The sequence below is a fragment of the Dreissena polymorpha genome, chromosome 2 (assembly GCF_020536995.1).
Source record: "Dreissena polymorpha isolate Duluth1 chromosome 2, UMN_Dpol_1.0, whole genome shotgun sequence".
In the NCBI taxonomy this organism is placed as follows: domain Eukaryota; kingdom Metazoa; phylum Mollusca; class Bivalvia; order Myida; family Dreissenidae; genus Dreissena; species Dreissena polymorpha.
The window spans coordinates 48,402,465-48,411,747 of record NC_068356.1 but is presented as its reverse complement, the minus strand read 5'-3'; positions in this window follow the sequence as shown (position 1 = coordinate 48,411,747).

The following is a 9,283-nucleotide window of genomic DNA, read 5'->3' as shown; positions in this document are numbered from 1 at the left end:
ATAATCGTCATGAATTCGATGATCAGTACGCATTTCAACAAAATAAAAATACTTGGAAATAAATCAAGAACGTGCCAAATTATCGAAATAAAAGATCAATGTGTCCATTAATGTTACAACATGTTAAATTTTAGTTGAATAACGTATTTAAGGAAATTCAAATGTTTTAAGAGTCGGATGCCAAATTTTCATGGACACTTCTTTTACCGATCATCTCAAAGACAATGGCAATTCGATTCCAGATAACTCGACACTTTTTACCAGATATAACACACTCTATTTAGTAAATCAGAAATGCAAAATTCGATGTGGAATACTGCTATAGTAAGCAGGCAATAAATACAAATGTATGTACTCACGTAAATTAATCAAAGCGCTGAAGGCACTGAACATGTTCGCTATTGCATAATTTAACACGCAATTCATTTTTCAAAATCAATCGCAAGTTTGAAATGAACACACGCCATTCAACTTTATAAAGTGTGTGTCATAGCGCACGGTTCGAGTTTTGTGTGCACTTTTTATCATCCTTATTATTTCATAGAAATAACTTAGACAAAATAAAAACAGCATGCTTTTTGGACGTTCTGAAAGCATAGAAAGTATAATGAAAATGGTAATGAGAACTTAATATAAAGAAAATTTGCAGTCACCATCCTATTAAAGGAATATTTTTTCTATTATCAAATAACTATCTCATCAAGAATATAAATTCATAATGAAAGTTCCGTGTACACAACTTTTGATTTTTGACACCATATACAAATTCAAAATATACAATAATCTTCGTATCTTGTATATGGAGGAATAAAAGTATATAAACATTGCTGTTTATGCTTTACTTGTTACCCGAGCAGTTCACACGGTGTCAACGCTGACATAAACATAGGTATAGAGCACTAATGCGCTTTTAGGCATAGCTGTTTTACTCTGTTTTCATCTTAGTGACTTTAACATAACGCCAACAGACACGCATAAATATTTTCGAATATTTAATAAGCTGATTCGAGATACAACCTCTGAATTTTTGCTACATCACTGCGTATGTGCTCAATTCAAAGGATGTAGCACTGTTCAGTGTAAGGAATTCCGGACTACTCTCTGTATGCTCAAACACAAATTGTGGCCCTGTTACAATTACGCGTTACAAACCATCTCGCAGAATTTCACTTTCGCCTCCAATATGAGAAAACAATCATTAGCGAAATAGTATAGTGTCACGATAAGAGAAAATCGTTTAATTATCATACCACAATGTTTGCCGTACTTGGTCAGCACGTCTGGAAATCATTCCTTAATGTGTGGATAGGCTGTCATTATTAACAAGTTTGCTATTTTGAATTCAATTTTGTATAAAAAAGCATTGTTCTTAAATGTGGCATTTTCAATTCGCAATGAGATCTGTAATGACTCTCGTCATGCGAAAATGGGTCTTATTCCATATGCGCCCATCATATAAATAGCCCACTCAGCTATCTCTCCTTCTGGTAAGGAGAAACATAACATATTGAGTGATTTTATTGCGAACAGCATCGCCTATGGCCTGACTGCGCAAAAGCACATGTTGGGTTTAACAAACGCTTGCCGAAGCGCATAAGACCCATTTCCGCATGACGGCGCAATTGACGTGTGATTTAAATGTGTCGAAAGAAAACTGCGTTTAAATCAAATATCAATCTACGATATATTTCGATAGTGAAGAAAGATACTCATAACAAGGAATATGAGGACACATATGAAGTGCTCTTCCGTATTATATTTTTTATCTGCTCACACTAATGTGTGGTTGGATAATGCTAACACACATTTCATTCGGTGAATATGCAACTTACAAGTGAAAAACACAACACAATAGTTTAACTTTTGTTTAATTGTATTTATTTATTTAGAAAAGTAAATTGCAAACTTTATTTCAAAGTCAGCGTATACGCCGACTACATTTTTAAAAGATATTTATTGTTATAAATATATTGTATATAATATATTTAGTTGTTTTCGGTTTTAGCGATTATAAAGCATTTTCGAGGTTGTCTATAGTATGCCTGTAGTAATTGATGAACTCATATCCAACTGTCTATGTATTGAGAACTGTGAATATAAACAAGCTAAACCTTCTACTAACCTTCTACTATTGCGTTGCTAGCACCCGTAAATACAAAAGATCGCCGCTATCTGTTGAGAACCAAAGAACGTTTTCCAGAAATACCCGCTGTAGTAGCATGAACGAGGTTAACAAACAGGTCATTCGTATTATAATAATAAATTGTTTGTTATATTCGGGTTTAGCGATTATGATTTTTTGTTTGTTTTTGTCTATCGTATCGCTGAAGTTATTGTTGAACTTATGTTCAACGTTTTATAAATTGAGAATATAAATAAGCGTTAACTTTTTCCCGAATCTATTTATAGCCTCAATTTACGAATGACCTGTACTACGTCATTGAGGTGTATGTGACGTCATTGAGGTGTATGTGAGAGCGTTACCTATTGCGTTGTCATCGCCCGTGGACTTTCCTTTGTTTATCGACAGGAGCATCTATTAATAGCCTCATATTATGCATGGACTGAGCAAAAACACTACGTCATGAAGACGCTACAGAAAGTGGACTATTTTATTCATTCATAAACAATCTCCTTCGCGACACGTACAATACGATCATTGTTTATTGATTCTTTTCTATAAAAGCACCGTTCGAAACTATTGCATTTAACACGATATTAATATCATGCTTCCATTTGTGACGGTCGCTAAGCGACCATCTAAAAACGAATTCCAGAAACATGTTCTTATCCCTTTGGAATATGATACTTAAAGGGAAAGGGAAGTGTAAAGCTGGATATAAAGGGAGTTTTCCAATCTCTTTTCAATGTTGTGGCTACGCATGGGTATCGTCTTCATGATGCGATTCTGATGAGCACTAATAACAAAGGATTTTATGAGATAGGTGTATTGGCTGCTTTAAGACCCCTTGCTCCACTTATCTAGAGTCCTGCTATAAGTTCAATTCAACACAATCTTGTTGATCCACATGATCCGTTGTATTTTCAATTCTCTTAATCTCAATTTACCACTTAAAAACAAGTTTATTATTTAGACAATTATTTTTGGTCGTCACTTGAAATATATTACTTCAGAAATAAGCATTTAAATCTTATTTTAAAATTGCACTTATAATATTAATTATATAAATTAATAGTTATAAGATTTTTGAAAACGAAAAACGCCATTGGTTATATTTTACATGTGTATGTAATTACGTTATGCATAGATTCCCAATGTGTCGGGCTTGACAATGCAAATTGATTCGTACTTCAAAATGTTTGGTAAGAATAGCCATAATATACATAAATGCATTTCAGGTAAAAGATTAAACTCGGTTATCAGAGTGCCCAATTTGTTGAAAGTCTCTGTTATCCGAAGTGCCCTATATCGGGAATCAAAGTATCCGCAACTTCATGAATACCACCTATTAAAACATGCTCTATCTTCGTTTATATTTCATTGAATACTATCAAAATTTCAGTATGTGAAGCACAGTGATTACTCTACATGCTGACATATCAAACAATGTCTTGCAATGTTTCTAAGTAGTTTTATTTTGTTGAAATGTTTACTGTTCGTCCAGTTTATGCTGTTTTGCGACCGTATTGTCTATTTTTTGGGGAAAAATCTACCATTCTTCAGTGATATTATTGTTTGCAATAGAAAAGGATACATCATTTATAAACTCGTCCATGCGCCTTGTTTAAAAAACTAATCTTTATGATATAACTTAAAAAAACTGATGAAATTACCTCTCGCGCGTGGCTTTTGTTGTTATCTGGTATCGAAGTGCCATCTGTTATCAAAGTATCCGCATACCCAGCGTGGTTGACTAAACTAAATAATCTCATCGAATATTTCGGTATAAAAATCGCCTTTTTTTGGGATAGGAAAAGTGATTAAATGTCAAAGTTACATTTTGCACATCAATTTTCGTTCGTATGTTATTTGTAGGAAGCTTAACAGATTTTTAAACTGAGATATTTCCTAACAATAAATATCCTTTAAAAACGATACACGTAGTTGATGTTAACTAGATTTGGTTGTTAAACAAACGACCGTTACTTTTTATTAACAACTCTTAGCCAAATAATATTGACATACATTGAAAGTACCCATGTGTGATCGTGGTGGTCGATATATCGGTAATTGTCTTTATGAACGTACTGTTTCAAATACTGATTTTACATTGCAAATGAATATGTTGCATTCAATACTTTTCTTATAAAGGCATAAAGTATCGAAAATGGCAATAACCTAAGTAAGCGAAAGCGACCGACGAGTAAACTTGTATAAATTGTAGAACCAAAACATGTGTTTATGTACAGTATGAACTTATCTACAAAATAAGTGGGCTATCCCCCCGGGGCGGGGGGTAACTTCCTATATACGGGTATATAGGGGTGTGCCGATTTTATGGGGTGTGTTTTTCGACTAAAATTATAGATATGGGTATGGTTTTGAGCATCTAAGTATAGAAATGAGTATTGAAATCAGAAATTTGCTTGTATATAAAATAAAAATGCATAAAGATTTGAAAGTATCGGTATCAAAATGGGTATGATAAATTCATTCTTGTATATAAATGGGTATCAAAAAGTAAATTTCAGTAGCGGGAAAGATATCCCAACGACATCCTATGCGCTATACTGCACGACAGAGAAAGTCAAACCGTTGTATATTTTTTTTTATTATACTTCACTTTTATTTACAATGCTAAACTCCCATAGGCCATCGTGACATAGAAATACTGTCAGACCCAGCGGGAATAAATTTACTGTCCAAAATATACTGTATCCCGCTGCCATAGCAATCACGTGCCACCAGCGGGAAAAAAAAATACTGAAAAAAATACTGTATCCCCGCTGCCTTAGCACGTGCGGAATCATTCGGTACCCCTCGCAGATTATCATAATCGGACTCTGGAGAAATACGGGTTGAAAGTAGTCCGCCCACGTGATACCATTCTAAAAATGTTACAACAACAAAAACAATAACAACGACGGCGTCCATAATTCCTGTAGAGTTTGTACTTGCTCTGGCTTCAGAGCATAGAAAATCCCCATTTTCATCTTTGCACAATGTAAACAACTCGCAAAACGGGCCATGTTTGTTTTTACTATGTAATTTTGATTCGCGTAGGCCCGCGTAGGTAGACCGCAATACCGCTTCCGAAATGTGTATTCATACTATCTCCTTCGAGGTACTTATCCGATGTTTGACGGAAAGGGCCGAGAATGTGCGATTGGTGCGGAATGTTCGAAAATTATACTGTCCCATTCGCGCATGCGCAGTACGCAGTTTTGCGTGTCCGTTGTATTTGGATAATTAAAATATCGATTGCAGCTGAAACTGTGCGGTAGAATAGATTAATGCCATTATTTAAGCTTTGACAGGAGTCAAAAAGAAAATCAATTTAGTATAAACGACACGCTTACCTCAAAGGCAACTTTAATCCAATGCTAATAACAATAAAGTTACAACGATATACACTTCCAGTGCCTGTTCTTAAGGTGTTATGCATGACAAACACACAATCCGAAATACGTTTTGGATTCGTTCGATGCTTTAAACAAATATCTAACTGTTAAAAAAAAACACCACGTCCATAATTATTGTTGTCCCAAAAAGTTTCGTCACCGAAATGACGTCACACAAGTACGTCATAAATTGGGTAATCAAGTGATGAAAATAAAATACGGAAAGCTGGTTCTGTAATATATTTTCAAAGAAATAATTGACGACTAAGAAAATTGATGGGATAAATTGATTACTAGGTCGGTGCCGAATAAAGCGAAGTTCATTTTGCTCTGCCCGTAAATCTGAACCACTCAACATATTAATGGTTGTTCATTGCTGAAATTAAATTCAATTATTGAATATTAAAATTGTTCATGGTTCATATAAATTGTTCATGTTTGAATAGTTTATTCGGTATAATAAAATAAATATTACATGTCTGACAGGGTGACAGTAAATTTGTCAACTTTCGGAAAAATACTGTCAACCTTGGCTTCGCCTCGGTTGACAGTATTTCCTCAAGTTGACAAATTTACTGTCACCCTGTCAGCCATGTAATATTTATATATTTAAACACTTTATTGAAGACAACGTGGAACGTAATATATTTTTCTTAGTTTATGTTTTTTTAACAAATGCGATAATTATAATTATTCATTCGGGAAACAGCATTTCATTGGCTGTTGATAAAATTCATTTAAGGTGAAAACCTGGTTGGGTAAGACAGCTACGCAAAAAGTTTTGTGCTAATCCGGATGTGCGGTTATCCTCAGTATTTCGGGCAGTGCCAGCACAGGGCCCGGGAAGTCCCCGTTCAATTGGGCGGCGGCCGTTCTAGAAGCTTTTTTAAAAGTTATGTTTATTTCTAACGATAAGTAATCTTTTGCGGCGACTAGATGTCTATCCGGTATTCGGTAAGCCGCCGACCATGATTACAGTCATTGACCGATGCTAAAACTGCCTGTGCTCGAAGTATGTCAGTAAAAACTGTCTGGTGCCTGTTTGTGTTAAGACACCGCTAAGGAATTACACGTAAATAACCATATAAACAAGAGCTTGTCACAGTAGTGACATCCCCGCCGAAATGTGTTTGCTTGTATGACAACATTTGTTTTAGAGAGTAGAATAATATTTGTAAAAACAAATAAAGCGACATAATTCATTATGCTCCGGACAAAAATTTACTTTGAAATTTAATAAAGGGATATAATTCAAACACTGAGGTAGATAGAGTTATGGTTCTTAGTCCCTGCACTTCTCCTTCTTGCCATCTGTTTAAGTTTCAAGTAAATCCCTTCAGTAGATTTAGAATTATGCTCCAAAAAAATTACTTTAAAGTTATATAAAAGGGGAGATAATTCAAAAACTGAGGTAGATAGAGTTATGGTTCTTAGTCACTGCACTTTTGCTACTTGCCATCTGTTTATATTTCAAGTTTCAAGTAAATCCCTTCAGTAGATTTAGAGTTATGCTCCGGACAAAAATTTACTTTAAAATTATATAAAAGGGGAGATAATTCAAAAACTAAGGTAGATAGAGTTGTGGTTCTTGGTCACTGCACTTCTCCTAGTTGCCATCTGTTTATATTTCAAGTTTCAAGTAAATCCCTTCAGTAGATTTAGAGTTATACTCCGGACAAAAATTTACTTTAAAATTATATAAAAGGGGAGATAATTCAAAAACTAAGGTAGATAGAGTTATGGTTCTTGGTCACTGCACTTCTCCTAGATTGCCATATGTTTATATTTCAAGTTTCAAGTAAATCCCTTCAGTAGATTTAGAGTTATGCTCCGGACAAAATTTACTTGAAAGTTATATAAAAGGGGAGATAATTCAAAAACTAAGGTAGATAGAGTTATGGTTCTTAGTCACTGCACTTTTCTACTTGCCATCTGTTTATATTTCAAGTTTCAAGTAAATCCCTTCAGTAGATTTAGAGTTATGCTCCGGACAAAAATTTACTTTAAAATTATATAAAAGGGGAGATAATTCAAAAACTAAGGTAGATATAGTTATGGTTCTTAGTCACTGCACTTTTCCTACTTGCCATCTGTTTATATTTTAAGATTCAAGTAAATTCCTTCAGTAAATTTAGAGTTATGCTCCGGACAAAAAGTTACTTTAAAATTATATAAAAGGGGAGATAATTCAAAAACTAAGGTAGATAGAGTTGTGGTTCTTCGTCATTGCACTTCTCCTAGTTGCCATCTGTTATATTTCAAGTTTCAGGTAAATCCCTTCAGTGGATTTAGAGTAATGCTCCGGACAAAAATTAACTTTAAAATTATATAAAAGGGGAGATATTTCAAAAACTAAGGTAGATAGAGTTGTGGTTCTTGGTCACTGCATTCTCCTAGTTGCCATCTGTTTATATTTCAAGTTTCAAGTAAATCCCTTCAGTAGATTTAGAGTTATGCTCCGGACAAAAATTTACTTTAAAGTTATTTAAAAGGGGAAAAATTAAAACAAGAGGACCATGATGGCCCTGAATCGCTCACCTGACTCATTAAGATCAGATGAAAACTATGACCTCTTTTGTCTACACAATGTTTTTCTATGATTTGACCTAGTGACCTAGTTCCTGACTCTAGATGACCCAAATACAATCCCAATCCTGATTTCATCAAGATAAACATTCTGACCACAGCTCATAAATATTGGATGAAAACTGTGACCTCTATTGTCAACACAAGGTTTTTCTATTTATTTGACCAAGATTTTTACCCCAGATGACCCAAATACAATCCCACCCAGATTTCATCAAGAATTCTGACCAAATTTCATAAAGGTTGGATGAAAACTGTGATCTCTAATGTCTACACAAGGTTTTTCTATTATTTGACCTAGTGACCTAGTTTTTGACCCCAGATGACCCAAATAAAATCCCAACCCAGATTTCATCAAGATAAACATTCTGACCAAATTTCATAAAGATTGGATGAAAACTGTGACCTCTATTGTCTACAGAAGGTTGTTCTATTATTTGACCTAGTGACCTTGTTTTTGACCCCAGATGACCCAAATACAATCCCAAACCGGATTTCATCAAGATAAACATTTTGACCAAATTTCATCAAGATTGGATGCAAACTGTGACCTCTACTGTCTACACAAACAAATTGTTGACGGACGGACGCACGGACACACGCAGGCACGCACAACGGACGCCTGGACATCACACGATCACATAAGCTCACCGTGTCACTTCATGACAGGTGACCTAAAAATATGTGTCGGAGATAAACATGAACAGTTGTGGTTAAAATCCCATAGAAACAAGGGCTGTTTGTAAAACATGCATGCCCCCCTATATGGGCTATAAGTTGTAGTAGCAGCCATTGTGTGAATACGTTTTTTGTCACTGTGAATGGTGGTGGTGGTGGTGGTGGTGGTGTAGTAGTAGAAGTAGTAGTAGTAGTAGTAGTAGTAGTAGTAGTAGTAGTAGTAATAGTAGTTGTAGTAGTAGTAGTAGTAGTAGTAGTAGTAGTAGTAGTAGTAGTAGAAGTAGTAGTAGTAGTAGTGGTAAAAGTAGTAGTAGTAGTGGCAGTAGTAGTAGAAGTAGTAATAGTAGACGTGGTGGTGGTGGTGGTGGTGGTAGTGGTAGTACTAGTAGTAGAAGTAGTAGTAGTAGTAGTAGTAGTAGTAGTAGTAGTAGTAGTAGTAGTAGTAGTAGTAGTGGTAGTAGTAGTAGAAGTAGTAGTAGTAGTAGTAGTAGTAGTA